We start from the raw sequence: 21,846 nt of genomic DNA, 5'->3' as shown, positions 1-21,846 counted from the left end.
TATAAATTTCTGAACCCTGGACAGAGTTGCTGACAATCAGCATATACAATATTGAAACAGTTGGACTAGGAGTGTAAATATGAGGTACTGCAAGATACTTTTCTACATTGCTAGGTCTCAGTTTAAGCCATGAGCAATTCTCAGCAGTGTCAACTCACAAAAGTAGAAACATCAGGCTGCAAATATTGAGGTACAACTAAACGCTATCCAGTAGCCAACTATTTCATTTACTATTACAATTCTCTTTTTTAAAAAATGTGTAGATTATAGCATTTGGATTTTCTGGCCTGAAACAACTGGGTGCTTTCTGATTATTAACCTATAAAAAGAAGGCAACAGGAAACTAAGTAAGACACAACTGAGAAGCATTTGCCTTTTTAAAAAGAAGTCCAGTTATTGTAGCCCAGGAAACAACTAAATATTTAGATTGTTAGACTAGTTACCAAGACCCTCAAAACTAGCCAGCTGTAGCTGCCCATCTTTTGACCATTTAAGACCATCCACAGCCAAATCTGAAGCAACATTCATGTGTGTTTACGTAATACCTCCTTTAACTTATGTATCAAGTATTTTTAAAAGCTTCAGAGAAGCAAGGCCCAATGTCCTCCCAAATATATCACTAAAGATTTCCTGTTCTTAAAAACCCCTTTTGCACCATCAGTATTTTTTTCTGGATGAGGCAGTGGGAGGAAAAGATTTTCAGATAAGAAAAAAATAGCTATTTATCTTTTCAAATTATCTCAAATCTTTGGAACTGGACTGACAGAATTTAAGATGAAAAGTTATTTAGCTGGCTGAAGGCAGTATTCAGTACTATTGGATTCCTACTGACATAAGGGTAAACTAGAAAGAAAACATGAAAGAAGGCCCTATGCACTTGAGAAGCCTTAGGTTATGAATATAAACTGAGATATTCCTGGTTCAGATCCCTTCATTTACTTGATGACCTTAGAAAAATAATTAATATTTCACCTCCAGACCATAATATAGGATAAGATACTCAGGTGCCTTACAACAAAGCAAGATCTACCTTGCACCGCTGTTGTAAGGATTACCAAGACAACGATTACTGATTTAGTTCTTGGGCAACAAATGAAATCTTCACCAGGATTACTCTTCGTCACTATTCTCTCATTGGATCCTTGTTTTAGTGGGTTGAAAGGCTTATTTTGTCCACTCACACAAATACTACTTTTCAATTCATGCATTACATTCTGATCAGAGACCAAGACATTATTTTCTTTGTGTCTGCAAGAGAAAAAGTGACAATCAAAGACACCAGCAAGGAACCTATAACCCTCTAGGTGCTGTTAGATGTTCACAAGAACCTAAATCAACAAGGTCAATGATGAGATCTTGCGCCAACGTCTGGAGGGTCACAGGCTTCTAATGCCTATATCAGTAGCCATGCCCCAGACCAGTGGTTCCCAACCTTGGATCCTCAGATGTTCTTGGACCGCAACTCCCAGATATCCTGGCCAGTGCAGCTAGTGGTGAAGGTTTCTGGGAGTTTTGGTCTAAGAACAACTGGGGACCCAAGGTTGGGAACCAATGGTCTGGAGTCTAAAGATACACATACTTAATTTCAACAGCTGCATAAATTAGGCCTAGGCATAACCCTGCACACTCTTCAGGTCAGGTGACATGCAACCTTTAACAACAGGGGAGATTTACTGGCATATACTGGCAGCTGATGATCTCATTGCAATCATCATCATCAAACAGCAGAACTAGAATGACCCCATGGATCATCAAGTCCAGCACTTCTCAAGAAGGCACGGTGGGGAATCAAACTGGAAGCTGTAGGTTTTGAAAAATTCTGAAGAACTTAGGGCCTGAGAAGAATGCAGTCCTGACTAAGTCAACCAACACCACGTTCATTCCATTGTACACACATATCCTAGTTCTACTAACAAGGAACCTGTAGTCCCTCCAGATGCTGTTAGACTACAGTTCCCAACAGGCTGAGCCTTCATCTGAAGACCAAGCCTAGCAAAGTCATCAGAGGTCAAGTCCAGCCTTGACAGGAAAGCCAATTCATCCTCTCACAGGTACCCAAAGATCCTCAACTGATAAAAAAAAGGAAAGCTAGGAAGTGACACTTACAACAGGCTTTATATATGAACAGTAAGGAGGAATATTGGTTGGCATCAAATCCCTCATTACACAGTTCAGATTCTAGCTCATCTTTGCCCTTCACATCATTCAAGCAATTTTAAGAATACTTCATGGATAGGAAGACACTGCTAATATAAGCTTATAAACATGGAGGTTGGGAAGAAGGATCATAGCTAGTCTTTTCACCTCAACACACCTATCCATAAAATGAAGACAGGCACAAATGTATTCACTTATAGAGTTGCTGCACAGGTAAGGGAATTAAAGCAACTCCATTACAATGCTACAAAGTACTACGGAATCATCATCATTGTTCAGAGAAATAGCCCTTTCTTTGAGGATTGGAAGATAGTACCAATTATGACAAAAGGGACTTAAGAGTGAGCAGGAGATCAGAAACTCCAGGCCCATAGGTGTAACATCTGAATGATGGAAACTATTCTTAAAGCTAAAATTCTTAAGCATTAGAAGCAGCTTGCCGAGAAAAGAATTAGCATCATTTCTGAATACAAAAGTCCTGGCCTGCCAGACATTTATCCTCTTTGAGGTTTAAATATATAGAACTCATGGTGTCAGAACTACTGACAAAGTCTACTATTGCTCCTGAGTGGATGTATAATAATGGGGTAAGAGGACACATGCATTGTTATCTAAAAGTGGCAGAGAGAGGAGTAAACAGACAATTCTTGCAATGGAGGAAAGCAAGAGGGGAAGCCTATGCAATTATCTCTATTTCATGTGTCTGCCTTTGATTCAGAGTGGGCAGGTGATGGAGGTGGCAAGAACCAAGCTATCACCTAATTACTGTTGAAACTTCAAGCAATCCAGAAGGTCCTCTACAATAAAACAGGTATAATACACAAACAAGTACGATATACTGTAACTGTACACTGGGGTGACCAACCCCGTCTTCATATATACTGTACATGTTGATAAGACTGCAACAGCATGTGAAAAGTGAATCTGGAATTATGATGGAAAGCTCAAGAAGGGGGGAAATGCAGTCTCTGTGCAGTAGCAATGGAACACAGCAAAATGCCTGCTATCGATCATCAAGATAAGGAATGAAAAGAAAACTGTTAGTATTATGGAGCTCCTATATATACCAGAACAGCTATATTTAGTATGCTGTGTACAGTTCATGCCACCCCATTTCAAAGAAGAAAGCAGGCGGAAAGATAGCCAGCACTGAGAATCATTGAATAATTGAGCTGGAAGGGGCCTATAAGTCCATCAAGTCCAACCCCCTGCTTCATACACATTCAGTTGCTCACATACACCCTGATCCTTCTCGCAGAGGAGTTTGTGGCTATTATGTAGGAAAAAAAATAATTGCTCTGCCACATGAGAAACCTTTCTTACTATGCTTTCCCATTTTGCTTCCATGGCCCATCCACCGCAGAAGGAGGTGGGAAGCAAAGAGAAAAAGCTATGAACTCTTCTTTTGGACTCATTCAGCCTCTTGTACCTATAAACAGAAGTACTTCTTAAGAACCTCCACAGGAGAAAGATGCAGGGTTTGCCAGTGCTTGTGTGAATGCAGCACGAGTGTTGTTGCTCTTCTCAGTTTCCAGGGGGTCACTAGGCAAGCAGCCTGGCAAAACATTACAATTCAACCACCCTCTGAGTTAATAGGAAAGGGATTTTTACAAAATATTTCCACAGGCTGTGTTAGCGCTGAAGGCAACCTTCCCCCTCAGCCGGAGCCAGCCAGCGTTGTGTCAGCTTTCTTCCACTCGGTTTGAAACAAAAGCAATCAAGTTAATAACTTCGGGACTCCTGTCTCTGTCTCTCTCTCTCACACACACACTCTCTCTCTAGACGTCAAAAAGTTTGCTGCCAAGGCACAGCCTGGCTCGAGCAAGCGTTTGAACCAGCGAGCTCCCTTCACTGCTTCAGACGGGCAACAGAGACCCGGGAGGGGACGAGCTGTCAGTATTTTCGAGGAGACCAAGAGCACCTTAAAAAGAGACTGGAGAGAGGCTGTCAAGAGCCGTGCATCTTGTCTCAGACCTCTGGGAAGCCTCTGCTCTGGAATCTGTTACTTCCTCCAAACACCCGACACCCCCCCCCCAATCCCACCGCATACACAACTCACATCCTCCTCCACCATCCGCCCTCTTATCAATTTGCTGCATCAGTAACCATGAAGTTGGTTGGTGTGTGTGTTTTTTAAGCAAGGTGAGCAGGACACTGCTCTTCTCCCCCCCCCCCCCACCCAAATCCTTTCCTCTTAACGCCTTGCAAGCGAGGTCGATGCCCCTTTGGCCTCTTCCTCCCTGACAGCTTCAAGGAGTATTTTTTTCTCGCTGCTCACAAGTTACAAACTTGGGCTGCCACCGAAGGGGGGGGGGGAGAGAGAGAAGGGTCAGGAGCTGCGATCTAATGTAATCTGTTGCTTCTTCCTCTCTCTACCAACAGCAACCATCTCTGCTGTATAAACCAGACCAGGGCGATCTGACGACAAAAACGGGGGGGGGGGGAAACACGCGAGTGCCAAAGAGGGGGCCCTCCGAGAAGCCTGTCCATGGGCTGGAGCCTTCCCCGAGGGAGCGGGGGGCAAGAGACGGGGGAAGGAGAGAAGTTCCTCTGCTCCCCCTCTCTGCCCCTGCCCTGCCGTCGTCGCCTCCACCGCCACCCGCTTTTGCCTTTACCTGATTGCATAAAGGGCTCGGCTCGCCCTGGAGGCTGGAGTAAAGAGGGTGAGTTAATTAGCCGCTTTGTAATCCCATGATCGCGAAAGCAAGCCCTGGACTCCCGCCGAGGTCCCCTAGGGATGGAGCCTCAGGAGGACTCCCTGGCTCGGGCTTCCACATCAGGCACAAGCTAGCTCAGCAGCCCGTCCACATGCTTACTGCACTCCACCAGCACCGGGCGGCTGATTATATACTCCCGACCGGCTCCATGGGCAATGTAGTCTCCGCCGGGGAGCTCACGCCGCCCACAGTTAGCGGAGGGAGCCCAGCCCGCGGACTACGGCTCCCAGCATGCACCGCGCAGTGAGGGTGGGCTGCTCGAGAGGCTCCGCGAACGGGGCAATGTTACTCCCCGGAGTGTCAGATCAAAAGGAATGTGGTCCGTGTAAACAGCCTGTGGAAAACCGGTGTACTTTCTTAAGCTGTCATGGGCTGAGAGGCTTGTCTCCCTTCATGCTTCCCCATCTCTAGCCCACGATTTGGCCCCGCACGTCCCCTTCCTGTATAAAACGCTAAAGGGGCGATAACTCCCGCCACTCGCCCGTCCCCATATATTTCCAGTCACGTTCGTCGAGATGCTTCTTGAAGTCAATTGTTTGGAGCCTCTTTTCCCTCATAGTTTTAACAACAACGGCTCTCACCTTTTCTTTTCTGAACTACCCTGAACCAGCCAAGAGTTTCAACCATCTGTGACACAAACTGTGTGACTGTCACTATGACAGAACAGCAATCGACAGTAAATAAGAGCAACATACGTTAAAACTTCACTGCATTTTAAAGGAGAGAGTGTGTGAAGAGTAGCTCATTAATGTAAGGATCAGCCAGAAAAATGAGTGGCAAAATGGTACAGGGAGCAGGTCCTAGAAATGGTCCTATTAACTGTACTCTAAATAGCCCCCAGTGTTGCTGGGAGATTCTGGGAACTACAGTTTTTTTTAAAAAAGGAACATTTCCTAGCTTAGGCAGGAAGCAGAGGGAGATGGATGAAGTAGAAACTAGTGTCAGGCTGCTTCCAGAAAAGGCACAAAAATCCATTTAGACAGAACTACACAATGTCCTACTGAGAGTGGTAGAAGCCATCAATCTGGAAGCACCTTCACTTGGGCAAACAAGGAAAGCAAACATACTGTAAGAATGTTCTATTGGAATGGACTTTTTAAGCTACTGTCAAGTGATGATGATAATGACAGCAGCAACAACAATTAAAGCCCTCTGAGCAAACTACGGGCTTCTGTATACCGCTTTTCATTCCCACAGCAGGCAGTTTAAATGTCTCTAGGAAGGCAACAAGAAAGGCACGAGTGTAACAGCATCACACAATTTGTGCCCCCTAGAAACTGATATGCAGAAGCTTATTGCTTCTAATGGGACGTGGTAGCACTGTGGGTTAAACCGCAGAAGCCTCTGTGCTGCAGGGTCAGAAGACCAGCAGTCGTAAGATTGAATCCAAGTGATGGAGTGAGCTCCCGTCACTTGTCCCAGTTCCTGCCAACCTAGCAGTTCGAAAGCATGTAAATGCGAGAAGATAAATAGGTACCACCTCAGTGGGAAGGTAACGGCGTTTCGTGTCTAGTCACACTGGCCACGTGACCATGGAAGATTGTCTTCGGACAAACGCTGGCTCTACGGCTTGAAAACACTGATGAACACCACCCCCTAGAGTCGGACATGACTGGACTAAATGTCAAGGGGAACCTTTACCTTTACCTGTTGCTTCTGATACTGATGTGTATGTATAACTATTGTAACTAGGATATCAGGGGGAAATCCAAAGAAATAAAACAAAACAAAAACATGTGGCACCTTAAAGACTGTTTATATATGATTATATAATGTGAGCCTTCATGGACACATGCACTTTGTCAGTCATATGGAAACAGAATAACATGTTGAACGAAGTATCAGTTTCATACCAAAAAAAGACTGGATCTTGGATGTATGTTACATTAAAATGCAGTAATTTATGGCTGCTGTTTTAGGGCTCTGCTGTATAAATTGCTCAGAATACAGGAAATAGAAACCAAGCTTGGGCAAAGATGACAGGAGAGAGAAAAGAGGGGGGCAGTGGTGAGGTGGGGTTGAAGGTTGGGGATTCACTTAAAACTCAAAATGGAGAGAAAAAGAAAATATTATATATAAATGTGAAAGAAGATGGTACAGTGGACCCTCGACTTACAGATGGCTCGACTTACAGACTTTTCGAGTTACAGACTTCTCTGGCTGCAAAATTTAGGTTCGACTTGCAGCTGGAGAATCGACCTACAGACCAGGAAAAAAAACCAAAATGGAACAAAAACAGAACAAAAATGGCCGGTTATGGATTAATCGGTTTTCAATGCATTGTAGGTCAATGGAGCCTCGACCTACAGACTTTTCAACCTGCAGCCAATGTTCCAATACGGATTAATTCCGTAAGTAGAGGTCCACTGTAGAGGCATCAGGTGTGTTAGTAGAGAATATTGACAGTTTTTACCTTTGAGTTTTGTGATGAGAGATGGACGGTAGCTGTGGAAAAAATAACAATGGCAGTAGATAATAGCAGAAGTATTACATTTGGTAATGACTTAAGAAACCTGTTGTTCTTGATTAGTTGTTAAGTTGTGTCCGACTCTTTGTGACCCCATGGACCAGAGCATGCCAGGCCCTCCTGTCTTACACTGCCTCTCAGAGTTGGGTCAAATTCATGTTGGTAGCTTTGATGACACTGTCCAGCCATCTCATCCTCTTCTCCTCCTGCCTTCACAATTTCCCAACATCAGGGTCTTTTCCAGGAAGTTTTCTTTTCTCATGAGATGGCCAAAGTATTGAAGCCTCAGCTTCAGGATCTGTCCTTCCAGTGAGCACTCAGGTTTGATTTCCTTCAGAATGGATAGGTTTTTTCTCCTTGCAGTCCAGGGAACTCTCAAGAGCCTCCTCCAGCACCACAATTCAAAAGCATCAATTCTTTGACAGTCAGCTTTCTTTATGGTCCAGTTCTCACTTCCATACTTTTCACTACAGTAAAAACCATAGCTTTCACTATGCGGACCTTTGTCAGAGCATTCCTTGGCACTGCCCTTCTTTGGGACTGGGATGTAGACTGATCTTTTCCAGTCCTCTGGCCACTGTTGAGTTTTCCAAACTTGTTGGCATATTGAGTGTAGCACCTTAACAGTGTCATCTTTTAAGATTTTAAAAAGTTCAACTGGAATGCCATCACCTCCATTGGCCTTGTTGCTAGCCATGTTTCTAAGGCCCACTTCACTTCACTGTCCAAGATGTCTCGCGTTAGGTCAGCAACCACACTATCTGGGTTTTCCGGGACATCCAGATCTTTCTGGTATAATTCCTCTGTGTCTTCTTGCTACCTCTTCTTGATGTCTTCTGCTTCTCTTAGGTCTTTAACATTTTTGTCCTTTATCATGTCCATCTTGCACGAAATGTTCCTTTAACATTCAATTTTCTTGAACAGATCTCTGGTTTTTCCCTTTCTATTATTTTCTTTGCACTGTTAATTTAAGAAGGCCCTCTTGTCTCTCCTTGCTATTCTTTGGAAGTCTGCATTCAATTTTCTGTAACTTTCCCTATCTCCCTTGCATTTTGTTTCCCTTCTCTTCTCTGCTATTTGTAAGGCCTCATTGGACAGCCACTTTGCTTTCTTGCATTTCCTTTTCTTTGAGATGGTTTTTGTTGCTGCCTCCTGTACAATGTTGCAAGCCTCCATCTGTAGTTCTTCAGGCACTCTATTCACCAAACTGAGTTCCTTAAATCTGTTCTTCACTTCCAATGTGTATTCATAAGGGACTTGGTTTAGATTATATTTGACTACCTCAGTGGTTTTTCCTACTTTCTTCAGTTTAAGCTTGAGTTTTGCTATAAGAAGCTGATGATCAGAACCACAATCAGCTCCAGGTCTTGTTTTTGCTGACTGTGTTGAGCTTCTCCATCTTTGGCTGCAATCTGATTTCGGTATTGCCCATCTGGTGATGCCCATGTCTAGAGTCGCCTCTTGTGTTGTTGGAAAAGATTGTTAGTGATGACCAGCTTGTTCACCTGACAAAACTATTAGCCTTTGCTCTGCTTCGTTTTGAACTCCAAGGCCAAACTTGCCTGTTGTTCCTTTTATCTCTTGACACCCTACCTTAGCATTCCAATCCCCTAGAATGAGAAGAACATCTTTCTTTGGTGTCAGGTTGAGAAGGTGTTGTAAGTCCTCATAGAATTGGTCAATTTCAGCCTCTTCAACATTGGTGGTTGGAGCATTAACTTAGATGACTGTGATGTTGAAAGGTCTGACTTGGATTCGTATTGAAATCATTCTATCATTTTTGAGATTGTATCCTGGTACAGCTTTTCCCACTCTTTTGTTGACCATGAGGGCTACTCCTTTTCTTCTGCGGGATTCTTGCCAACAATAGTAGATATGATAATTGTCTGAATTGAATTCGCCCATTCCCGTCCATTTTAGTTCACTGACACCCAGGATGTCGATGTTTATTCTTGCCATCTCCTGTTTGACCACATCCAGCTTCCCAACGTTCATAGATCTTACATTCCAGGTTCCTATGTATGCAGTATTTTTCTTTGCAGCATTGGACTTTCCTTTCACTTCCAGGTGTGTCCACAGCTGAGCATCCTTCCGGCTTTGGCCCAACCACTTCATTAGCTCTGGAGCTACTTGTCCTCCGCTCTTCCTCAGTAGAATGTTGGATGCCTTCTGACCTGAGGGTCCCATCTTCCAGCATCCTATCTTTTAGCCTTTTGTTTCTGTTCATGGGGTATTCGTGGCAATGATACTGGAGTGGCTTGCCAATTCCTACTCCAGGTGGATTGTGTTTAATTGGAACTCTCCACTATGACCTGCCTGTCTTGGGTATCCCTGCATGGCATAGCCCATAGTTTCTCTGATTACTCAAGCCCCTTCGCCACGACAAGGCGAAGAAACCTAGCCTTAGGCTTATTGCATCTAGGAGCTATTCATGGTCTGATTCTCCATGAATTTGTCTAATCCCCATTTATAGCTTTCTTACATTGGAGGCCATCTCTACCAAGTTCCTAATATTCCTTGTACCTAGTCAGGTAGCATGTTCCGAGTTGCTTCCTGCTGCTCTTGAAGTTGGAGATTCCATTTTCGTATAATAGCCAATCCATTAACTCTTCTAATTCCCTTTTAACAGCAAACTGCCATTACTGATCTTCAATGTTTGTGTTTTTTAATGGCAGCTTGAATTACTAAAAACCAGTATGGAGGTAGGTACACTTTCATGCCTGCAGATTGAGATGCCGTTGACAACAATCAGTAACCACAATAGCAGTTACAGACAGCAGTTTTCAACAAAGTGGTTTTGTTAGTCTGTTTCAGCAATTCTTTAAAAAAAAAGTGGCACCTTGAAATCTAACAGATTTATTTCTTGGTGGGCTTTTTGGTATTGCAGTCCTCTTCCTCTGTTGCAAAAGAAAAGGTTGTTATGACTCAGGAAGTAGACTGTAATGCATGAAAGTTCAATTTGAAATAAACCTGTCAATCAGGAAGATGCCCCTAAAGGAACCCTAAAGGAATCTATAGCCTTGAGTTTACAAGAGCTGAGCAGGGTTGTTAATGACTGAACAATTTGGAGATCACCCATCCATCCAGGGTTGCCATAACTCAGAAGTAACTTGAGGCCATGTGAGAGCAACAACAGTGGGAGTTGTTCTAGGGTCGGTGCAAAAGTAGGCAAAGTATGGCTGTTCAGATGCCATTGCACTGTGGTAAGGAATGCGAGCAGTTGCAGTCCAATGCCATCTGGAAGGCAGTGCTTTGCCCACCCCAGCTCTATAGTACACAAGGATAAAGAAACACCAGGTTCTATTTGCTTTAATTTCCAGCAAAGTTTTCATAGCTACAACTCACCCTCCCATGTCAATAATAGTACTTAAGTTGTCTAATTTTCAGTTGCACAAGTCCTTGCGCAATCAAGAGAACTAATCTTACTTAACTGTAAACTTTAAGTGGTTTGTCAATTGCATCTCATAATCTTCAGCAGTTTCTGAATCATGTTACAGAAATGAACCATAACTTGGAAAGGGATTAATGTTTATAGCAACATCAGTGGGAAGAACACTTTACAGATTACTATATTTTCTTTTCAAATTACAACCCCTTGCTTCACGAGTTGATAGTCACTGTACCCTCTCAAACACCTCAGTACCTTCCAAGAAGCTTTGGATTAAATCACAGGAGCATAACAAATTGTGCTGAGTCAGCATTATTGGCAGCACTATCTGGCAACAGCTGTCTCAGCCTCGAATCCTTTTGCTTTGTGGGCAGAGCATTATAGCTCTTCTCCTTAGTGCAGTATGACATGCAGCTTGTCACACAAGCAGATTGTTTCTTGTACAAAATGTTGTGGCTTCCACTTATGTAGTGACATAATGGATGCTTCATTGTACAAGTTCAGAATATATAAGACTGCTAGTAACAGAATCACATGGGAGCAGATCAAGTGAACAGATTTCTGGCTGCAAATTTAAGACAAGGAGTTTCTCCAGTCCTACCTGAAGAGCCTGGGGATTGAACCTAGAATCTTCAGCATATAAAACCTTTGCTCTGGGAATTAGGGCTCATGTTCCCTAATTCCAAAATAAGAACTTCACAGCTCAGAGGAGGAAAAACCCAATAAAGTTAGCAATGCACTTTGCCCACCACAACTATAACAAATTTTTTATTTAGTCAAGAAAGACATGTTCCTACTTAAGCAAAAGTGTACCAATGGCCCGATTAATCCCAAATCAGCTTCATGTAGATAGGCAAACCCAAGCTTAAATGCCTAATACAAATTGATTGGGCAGCCTTACAAAGCTTGTTAAGTTCATTGTAAGAGGGAACAACCTAATAATGGTGAAAGAGTAAATGAACTCATAATGGTGAAGGAATTTGTACACTGAAAACTATTACAGGATTTCTATGAAGAAAAGTCTTCCTTAAACCGCTGTACTGCAGCTAAAACTGTGCTCACGACCTGGGGTTCAATCCCTGGTAGCCGGCTCAGGGTTGACTCAGCCTTCTATCCTTCTGAGGTCGGTAAAATGAGTACCCAGCTTGCTGGGGGGGGGCAATGTGCAGCCTGCATAATTAACTTGTAAACCGCCCAGAGAGTGCTTGAAGCACTATGGGGCGGTATATAAGCAGCACGCTTTTGCTTTGCTTTTATCTAATTCCTTCAATCATTGAAGCTTCTTCTGGATTGCAATCCAAAGGCATGTCTCAGCTTCAAAAATGTCAATTTGGAACAAATGTTTTACCACCAATCTGTATTCCCAAATCACTCTGACCTTGCATAGCTGGGGAAATGGGGGCTGTAATTAGACAAAGTTATGTAACCACCAACTGGCCCAGCAACTGGAACTCACTGTTGTTTATAAGTGTATTTTACCACAAATCCCGCTAATAGGATTAGAGCCAGTTAAGAGTCAGGAAATTGTTCACAACACTCTGGATCTTGGCTTGGTTTCTCACAGCCAAGGAAACAAGAAATATGCTCCTCACTAATATTTTCTGACATTTCTTAGAAAGATGCACAAAGGGCATTCACCCACAGCCAGACATATTTTTGTATAGTGTGTTCAAAAGTGTTACATTAAACAAAGTGTGTTCTGGAAACAGGCTGTTTGTGACAAGTGCTCACCTTTTGTGCTCAAAGGTAATCTTACCATAGCTACCGTAGGGTCTCCCAGGGTCTCCCCCTTGCATTCTAAATGTTGACACAAGACCAGAAAGAGACATACCCGTCCTGTAGACTCCAGCACATGCATTATGGTTTCCATGTATGAAGGCTATGTCAGAGGTTGTAGAAGTTGTTTCCTTAGAAGACAACTCCTAGAATCTGTTCATGGCAGCTGATGGACCCCTGGAAAAGGTGATGTTTCCAAGCTCTGTTTCATACATTTGTAGTGATGTGGTATGATTCAGTCCCTCTCTTATGGTGACAATCACTGTTATGGGCAGGAGAACTAGTGTGGTATAGTGGTTAGTGTAGCAGACTAGGTACTGAGAGACCCAAGTTCTAGTTCCCATTCTTCCTATTAGCTTAACTGACTTCACAGGAGAAAGTTAACCGCCCAGAGTAGACCCGTTCTAAATGGGCGGTATATAAATCTAATGAATAAAATAAATACATTTTGTGAGGATGAGTAAGGAAAAGGAAGAAAGCTACACATGGCATCTTGAGCTTGCTGGTGGAAATGTGAAATACAAGTCTAACTCATTAAGACATCAAATAATACAAGAACTATTTTTCTTGCATTGACTTCAGTGGAGAAAAATCGCTTGCACTAGCTCTGAGTTCAGTATAAGGTTCTGCCATCAATGGGGACATGTTTGCAGTCTGCCGTGGTGCAGGATCTGGCACACCTGCTTTCCCTCCTCTCTTCATTCTATACATGACTCACTAGCCACTCTCAGTGCATCTGTGCTGCAGACACAAAAGTAAGCAGAAGTCTATTATGTCTCAATGGTGTATCTCATGTATCTTCAGCTGATGTAATCAATATCCAGTACATTCTACGTATACTCATGTGGGCATAAGCCTTTTTAAGCACAACAGTAATTGCATTTAAATCAATCAGTCCATGTCTGGATACAGATATGCTTAAGAATGGTGGCCACAATCAGCCACTGCTTGCCCAACCCCTCCCCAGAAAAAAAATACTAATTTGCCACTTCTCCAGGCTGTCCCCAAATGTCCTGAAACTTTCTATTAACAAAATGGTGTTCAGATATATTCACTAGTGTACATACTGCATTATAAATGTATTTACCTTAATTGTACTCTCGTTTTATCTTTAGGGACTATGAAAAATGCAACTGGGTGCCATACCACAAAAATCTAGAAATGATGAGGTCTTCCTGTACTTCTTGTCAAAGTTCTTCCTGGAAGAAGAACACATTATTTAGATTGAGTTCAGACATCACTGGGACGTTTTTAACTAAAGCACAGAAGATGATAGCATAAAAATGTTCTCATCAAGGCAAGATGAGAAATGCAAAACAGCAAAATTATGACACAGTAGACTAGAAAGCTATGGCTTGTAATTTGCAAACCCTACACAGTGTTGTTAACAACACAGCCTTTTGGGGATCATTAATTCATAGAGATGCCATGAGCCAAAAAAAAACCCCAAACCCCTTAACACATTACAACAGACTAGAATTCCTTTGTACATTATGACATGTGCATTATGGCACTGGTCATGCAATTGATTTTGAACAGATGACACTGAGACCACAGGTCAGCCAGCCATTTTCCTATACAGCTGTACCAGATGGATGCTAAAATCTTCTTTAACATTTGATAGGTTGGCAGTCATTAAGAAGCAGCTCCAGATAAAGATGATAAAGATTTCTAGAGTAATAACTATGTTATTTTGTTGCAGCAAAACCAAACACAGCATTTTCAGCATAAACGTTCATGTACTGCAGCCCATTTCCAAGAAATATGGAGTAGCCTCAGTATACAATCATTTGTGTGCATGCAGAGGGGAGGAATGTAAAATGTAATGGAAATGTAAAAGATGTATCACAATAGTGGTAAGTAGTTATCAAGGCTTGTTTACATTCCTTGTGATGTGACAAGTAAAGATCTTAGATCACCATGGAGATTTGTATTTGTTGATATCTTGGTTATTGGCCACCTTACAAAAATTGTGTTCTCCTATCTAACTACTGAGGAACATGATGGCGCTGCGGGTTAAACTGCAGAATCGTCTGTGATGAAAGGTTGGAAAACCAGCAGTCGTAAGATTGAATCCACACAACGGAGTGAGCTCCCGTCGCTTATCCCAGCTCCTGCCAACCTAGCAGTTTGAAAGCATGTAAAAATGCAAGTAGATAAATATGTACCACCACATTGGGAAGTTGGCGGCATTCTGTGTCTAGTCGTGCTGGCCATGTGACTACGGAAACTGTCTTTGGACAAACACTGGCTCTTCGGCTTTGAAACAGGGATGAGCACTGCCCCCTAGAGTCGGACACGACTGGGCTAAATGTCAAGGGGAACCTTTACCTTTACCTATCTAACTACCAACTTTTGTCTCTTGAAAGTTCTGCACATTCAGTTTCTCTATAGGTCAAACTATACATTACAAATAGCACATCATTAGAAGATGACACCATCAGTGTCAACTTCTAATAATGTGCTACTGATGATTTTATCAGACCCTCATGATTTAGCCTGTTCTGAACTCCTAATGATTAATCACAAAACAAAGCAAGCTAATGCACAACTTACAAGAGGAGCTGGGTAGATAGCTGAGTGAGGGTTAGGAGTTTAGTTCTCCACTGTGCATCTTGGAAGAGCCAGCCTGTGTTGCTTTGGGCAGGCTGCACAGTCCCAGGGCAGCCCTGAGAATAAGGCAAGAGTACTCAGAATACTTCTGAGTACTCTCTACCTAGAAAACCCTGAACGTAGGTCAGACACAAAATTATTATAACCACTTAAGGAGTCTCATGGTGCAGTGGTTAAACTGCTGTACAGTACTGGGGTTCTATCCCAGGAAGCTGGATTAAGGTTGACTCAGCTTTCTATCCTTCCGAGGTCAATAAAATGAGTACCCAACTTGCTGGGGTGGAGGCAGCAATGCGTAGCCTATATAATGAACTTGTAAACCACCCAAATAATCACACATCTACAGAAAAAGACAAAAGCCTATCTCACAGCCATAAATACTCCACTCCCAAGCCAACTACACCAGAGCACAGAGTGCTGCCTTCAGAAGATGCCGGCCACAGAGACTGAGGAAACGTCAGGAAGAACAGCCTTCAGAACACGGCCAAAGAGCCCGAAAAACCCACAACAACCATTAGATCCCGACCGTGAAAGCCTTCTCAAATACACCCAAATAATGTTCTAAGCACTACGGGGCGGTATATAAGCAGCACACCTTTTTTCGCTTTGCTTTATAATCAGATATTTTAGACTCTTAAATTCCATCTTCTAATGTTGTGTTATCTGTAGCATATAGTTTTAGTTTGACTATATGTCAAACACATTGCAAAGATAAAAAAGGGTTAACATGCTGACATTTTAATGTAATAAACTATATGCACTTTAATGCTTGTGCATGTAATTTAACTCTGACCAATCCTAACACATCTGTAGCTTGATATTAGGTTATGTCTATTTCCTGTATGAATAAAAAGCCAATGACATCTGAAAGACAAATTTGCCCTCCCTGATGCTGTATTGAAATGTAAACCGTCACATTTCTTCTTTTTTTTCCAAAACAAAAGACTCCAGCAAACTGATGGCTTGTTATACACAACACACTTAAATAGTAAAACTATGCATACTCTGCCACTACTAAAAATAATAAAAACAGTTAACTTGACACTGAAGAAGGAAAAATGTATACCTCATTATGTTACAATAATAATGTTACCATTATCTTTAATTTATTGCAATAAAGGAATTAATTAGAAGTAAATGTTTATTTCTACATTCCAAGCTCTTTAAGAGTGGCAAACTTGATTTAACTCATTGTTTTCTCGGGATTTAAATCATGATTTAAATCAGGAGTTGGTACTCCAGAAATCTGAGGGTTGCAGACATGTATCACAGGACCTTGAAATCTGTTCCTGGGTTTCTTCCCAAACTGTAATATATTTAATTTTAAAAGTCCTTTTTTTAAAGGTTCCCAAACATCTTCCAGAGGCCAGCTTAAAAAAAATTAAAACTGAGAGGCCCAGGGGAAGCCAAAATACAGTACAGCAAAAAGGATTCCAATTCCACCCACCCACCCCCAGTGGGCACAAGAGGACGTTTGAGTGAAAGAATTGGACAGAAATAAAAATCAAGATGAGGGGAGGTTCCAGGCATGGTGGGCTGTACATTCAGCCTTCTGGAAGCCACATGTGGCTTGCTAGGCCACAATTTACCCAGCCCTGATTTGAAGCAATGATTCAAACTATCTTGATTTAAATCAATCCATGCTGGTTTGTTAAACAACAATAGTGGGAAGCAAGTTTTCCTTTCTTGAGCTATAACACCCAAGCTCCTCCAACCAGCACAATTTTGCTCTGAAGCCTACTTTTATTTCCACTGAAGAATCTTCTGGGAAACAGCATGCTAGTCTGAAGGGGCCTTTGGTCTAATCCAATGAGAGGCTTGTCTTTGTAAAGTCCTTTGTATGGACTTTCAACCTGGAATTTTCCCTGGTGGGAAAGTGAGCTGATTGTTGTTCTTTGCAATTCACATTGAGCCAGATTTACAATCCAGTCTATAAATCTGTTGTCTCATAAGACACAATGAAAGGATCTTTCTGGCCCAAAGCACAGCATAAGGGGCTTGGCTTCCCAATTACATTCCAGGTGGTTTTTTGTTGTTATTGCTTTACTCACTTGCTTTGCCAAGGACGTCATAAAGCCAGAGGGGACTCAAGACAGATAAACAGAAACCACGCTTATGAAAACTTTCAGTGTTATACTTGTAACTCATTTGAAATTTCCAAGGTAGGGGAGAGGGTTGTCAATGTGTTCCTATCCAATTTATACAGGCAACAAAAAACATTCCTATGCTTTCCTTTCAAAATGTTGTTTGTTTATTTTTGTTTCATGGGACCAAATAAATATTCTGTTCAAATTAAAAGTACATTCTGTATGCTTACCCATCTGAACAAGTCCCCTTTCCTTTTAGAGCTGGTCTTACATTCCTAGTGTCTGGCTGGCTGACTGCCTGTTGACCGCACATCTGTAACCTTCTATTCTTTCTGATGTTAAAAATGCTATTCAGTAGAAAGGTGCATTAAAATAGACAAGATGATTTTTAAGCAAGGTGGTTAGAATGAGTGCCAGCACTTCCTGGTGATTATGATCAGCCTGAGGCTGATGCATGTCTTTAACCAAGCAGACCGACCAACAAACAGAAGAGTTAGTTGCATCCACAGTCCCCCTCATCTTGCTTCATGACAGCTACATGAACACTCTCCAACAAAAGCTACCTCAGAGACAGAGTGCCAAGGGGAAAAAAAAAACAAAATTGAGCATTCTTTTCTGCTATCTCTGGCTTGTTCAAAATGAGCATCAATGCATACAGCAAATTATCAAGCAGTGAAGGGGAATATATAGCTCAGTGGTGTTTTCTTCAATCATTTTTTGAAAATCAATTTAGATTGTTATCCTAGGCTCATTTCCTCTTCTTTTTCTCTGAGGTCAGTATTTTGAGTTTTCCTCTTCCTTGTTAGAGAAGGGCACATTTACATGGCTTCTCCATTTCATATGGCTAAGTTCAGCACCAGCTAGCTGGTTAAACTCTGCTAGCAAAATTCTAAGTATTATATTGCCTGTCTAGCTCAAACTCCTAAGGTGAACATTCAAGTAGAATAAATTGGGGAGCAGCAGATTTCAGGCTTGTGCAAATCATGATTGTTCCCCCCCCCCCGTGAAAACCTTCAGTCCAGACTGAGGTGCTAAAATTCTGAGAATTAAGGTGGTCTCATTGTTCTTCCATTCCTGGTTATACTGAGTTCTCAGCAATTGTTATTATAGGTAAAAGTAATGCAAGAATAAATGTAAGGCAGTAGGAAAAGAGGAAAACCAAACATGAGGTGGGTTGATTCAGTAAAGGAAGCCACAGATTTCAGTCTGTAAGTCCTGAGCAGGGCTGTTAATAATAGGACCTTTCAGAAGTCATTAACTCAAGAAGCAACTTAATGGATCATAACAATAACAAACCAGCAAACAGTCCTACTGTTCTATAATCTTGTGTCACTGAACAAGATCCATCATACTTAGCAGGTAGAGCATACGAAGACATCTATTTTTTAAAAACCCTGTAAGAACTGTGATGAGGAAAGCAGCTGCACAACAGCAGAACACTTTTGCTGCAGAAATGGGCACTCAGTGATTTTTAGGTGAAGCTTGAGTTACTTAAAAATGCAACATCCAGAGTATGATCAATTCAGGTGCTACACCTGCAGAGCTCAGACTGATTGGCCAGATTAGTAGCAGACTCCAAAAAGTAGTTGTGTCGGCAAAGGGGTTGTACCAGTAAATACAGCTGCCTGGTGTGGCTGGTGTTTAACTAGACAGATGCATTTTGATCCTACATAGGTTTAGTTACGAGTCCTACCGCACATAGTGGGTTTTATTAATCAGTTATATGGCATTATGATCCAGTGACTCAAATCCTGTTGCTTAGTACAGTAAATTGCATTAGAGTAGTCACATTGTATTTTTGGGGATCTGGTGATTCAGCTCATCTGCAAATTCCATTCATTCAGATTGGACTACTCTCATTCTGACTTACTAAACGAAAGTAAGGCACAACTAGACCATGCCATTTGAACGAATGGAGCTAAATGGAAGAATTGATTCACTAAATCCCCACCAATTCAATGGCTTCCTCTAGTGTGACATACTATACTAAGGAACAGGATTTCTGCCTTAAATGTTTACTGAAATGTCACTGTCACTAAATTCTGTGGGACTTATTCACCAAGTAAGTGTGCATAGAGTTGTTGCCTTACAATACAACTCTCTACCTGTTTGAAAATGCCCTGCTGTGTTCAATAGCTTTTACTCAAGCATATTCAGGATTGCAACCATAATTTCCACATACGGCTCCAAACAGGCCCACTACAGCATTTTATTAAACTAAAAAACAGAACTCATGTTATAATCGTAATCATAATTGTTTTCCAGTTCGGATTGGGATGGTATGCTGGTCTTCTGTCAAACATCGTCTGACTATTTCTCCCTAAAGATGCTGTGCTATCTACACATACACTATGGCAGATACATCAAAAGATGATTTATAGTGAATATGATTTGGAGTAGTGTAAAGATGTAAAATTTTGTGTGTATAGAATGTTAAAATAATTGAAGTAGAAAAAGCAGTCCTGGGAAATGAAAGTACTGAAAGAAAAATTTACTTAAAATGTATTTTAAGCTGAGAGCCTGGTCTGTTTCACAAAAAGTCAGTCCGAAATACTTGGATTCCCAGTGGAAGTCTATGAAGGTGTTGTCGTTGTTTAGTCGTTTAGTTGTGCCCAACTCTTCGTGACCCCATGGACCAGAGCACGCCAGGTCCTCCTGTCTTCCACTGCCTCCCGGAGTTGTGTCAAATTCATATTGGTTGCTTCGATGACACTGTCCAACTATCTCATTCTCTGTCGTCCCCTTCTCCTCTTGCCTTCACACTTTCCCAACATCAGGGGCTTTTCCAGGGAGTCCTCTATTCTCATGAGATGGCCAAAGTACTGGAGCCTCAGCTTCAGGATCTGTCCTTCCAGTGAGCACTTGGGGTCGATTTCCTTTAGAATTGATAGGTTTGATCTCCTTGCAGTCCAGGGAACTCTCAAGAGTCTGCTCCAGCACCACAGTTCAAAAGCACCAATTCTTCGGGGGTCAGCTTTCTTTATGGTCCAGCTCTCACTTCCATACATCACTACAGGAAAAACCATAGTTTTCACTATTTGGACTTTTGTTGGCAAGGTGATGTCTCCGCTTTTTAAGATGCTGTCAAGGTTTGTCATCGCTTTCCTCCCAAGAAGCAGGCGTTTGAGTACATCTATGAAGGTGTACTCAGAGTAAAAAACAAAAACCTATATTCAATGGAGCTTTCTCGCTTATTACACTCATAAGGTCGTAGCCTTAAAAAGGTTTGTTTGTCAGTTATGCAGTTCAAGAGTGCCCATTGCCTGAAATCTATGTTCAGCCATCTTGAAAACATAAGCACATATCTGATAAAGTAAAATACACCCTATGAAAATTTATGCATAATAAATGTGCTAGTCTTTAGTGTGCCACAACACCCATAGTTTGTGTGTACAACAGCCTATCATGACTGCCGCTCTGGAAAGTATTATATATATTGGAATGGCTATTAAAAAGATAGTTGAGGTTGAGTTTGGAGGTCTTTGGATCCATTTGCCGCAAATACTAAACTAAATGTATTATAGAGACGTGAATTAGGCTTGATCAGGCATGCACTGGATGTTTTATATATAGATATATATATATCTCCTGATGTCTATCACTTTTCTTCATCTAAGAAGCAAAACTTCTAACTTCAAATCAGCTCTTAATGTTTGGTGTGTTCCTCTGCTCTTTACGATATGTTATATAACTATGAATATGAACAGTCATTTAAGATAGGAGGCATGTTATTCTGATTTTCAGCTGGTGACTCATCTCAGTGCAGTCATGGTAACAGGGCTCTTCTGCATTTGCCTCTGATATGGATGCACATCTGTATGTCTCTCCCTACCTGCATGGTGAATATTATCCAAGCACCAATACCATTATACAGTACCCAGATATATCTTTGAGGCTGATGGAAAAGCAGGTCCTCTTGGACCAAACCGATGCACAAGACTTGAGCTATACTGTAACAAATATAATCTGCAAATGTAAATTATAATCCAATCATGAAACTGGGCTTTCCAGATGGCTACTGTTTTAATTAATTTTTTCCTCTTATTTTAGAGGATTATCTTCAATGCTACAACTTCACCGGCCCGCAGAAACCTTGTATCCCATGTACAAGAAGCGTTTAGCCTGGAAAATTGATTTTGTACTCAAAAATTAATTTGCTGGTCTACCACCTCTTTGTTCACAAATGTTAATACGCCTACAAAATGCAGATCCGTGGGGAAGCTATGTGAGGGCAGGCAGTCCTCCATAATAGGAGCATTGAAGAGCATGACAATGAGAAAGGAGTAAGTCCAGCTTCATTCTCCTCTTCCATGCAGTGTTTATACAGAAAAATGGTTTAAGAGAGCGAAGCATGCCTCTTCAGGAGCAAGTGCTGTTAGTTTCAGGAAATATTGCATCCATGTGACTCTGCTTACTTAGCATTCAAGTCAGGCAGCCTGCCTCGGCATATTTTTCTTTTTTCAGCCTGTGACATAAAAAAACCCTAGCACCGGTACTGAAGGTCTTGATACTTAATCGGTGCTTCCAGTTGTTCAGTATTTTGACACTCTGATTCATTCTGGAAAGCATATAGAACATCTTTCAAAGTCGTGGTCTCAAGCGCTCAAGCCAAGGGAACAGATTCTGGTGACACTTAGGATC

General features: G+C 41.8%; 1 protein-coding gene across 1 annotated transcript in view; it reads right to left on the bottom strand.

Moving 5' to 3' along the window:
• ITPR1 (inositol 1,4,5-trisphosphate receptor type 1) overlaps positions 1-5,067 on the bottom strand; it is a 272,527-nt gene extending 267,460 nt beyond the window's left edge. Inside the window, exon 1 of the mRNA XM_072989461.2 lies at positions 4,773-5,067. The gene's annotated coding sequence lies outside the window, so the exon portion shown is untranslated. The remainder of the gene's footprint in view (positions 1-4,772) is intronic.
• Between the last annotated feature and the right edge of the window lie 16,779 nt (positions 5,068-21,846).

Source organism: Pogona vitticeps, chromosome 2, assembly GCF_051106095.1.
Source record: "Pogona vitticeps strain Pit_001003342236 chromosome 2, PviZW2.1, whole genome shotgun sequence".
NCBI lineage: Eukaryota > Metazoa > Chordata > Lepidosauria > Squamata > Agamidae > Pogona > Pogona vitticeps.
Note: the sequence above shows the minus strand (reverse complement) of the source record. Positions and strands in the feature narration are given on the sequence as shown.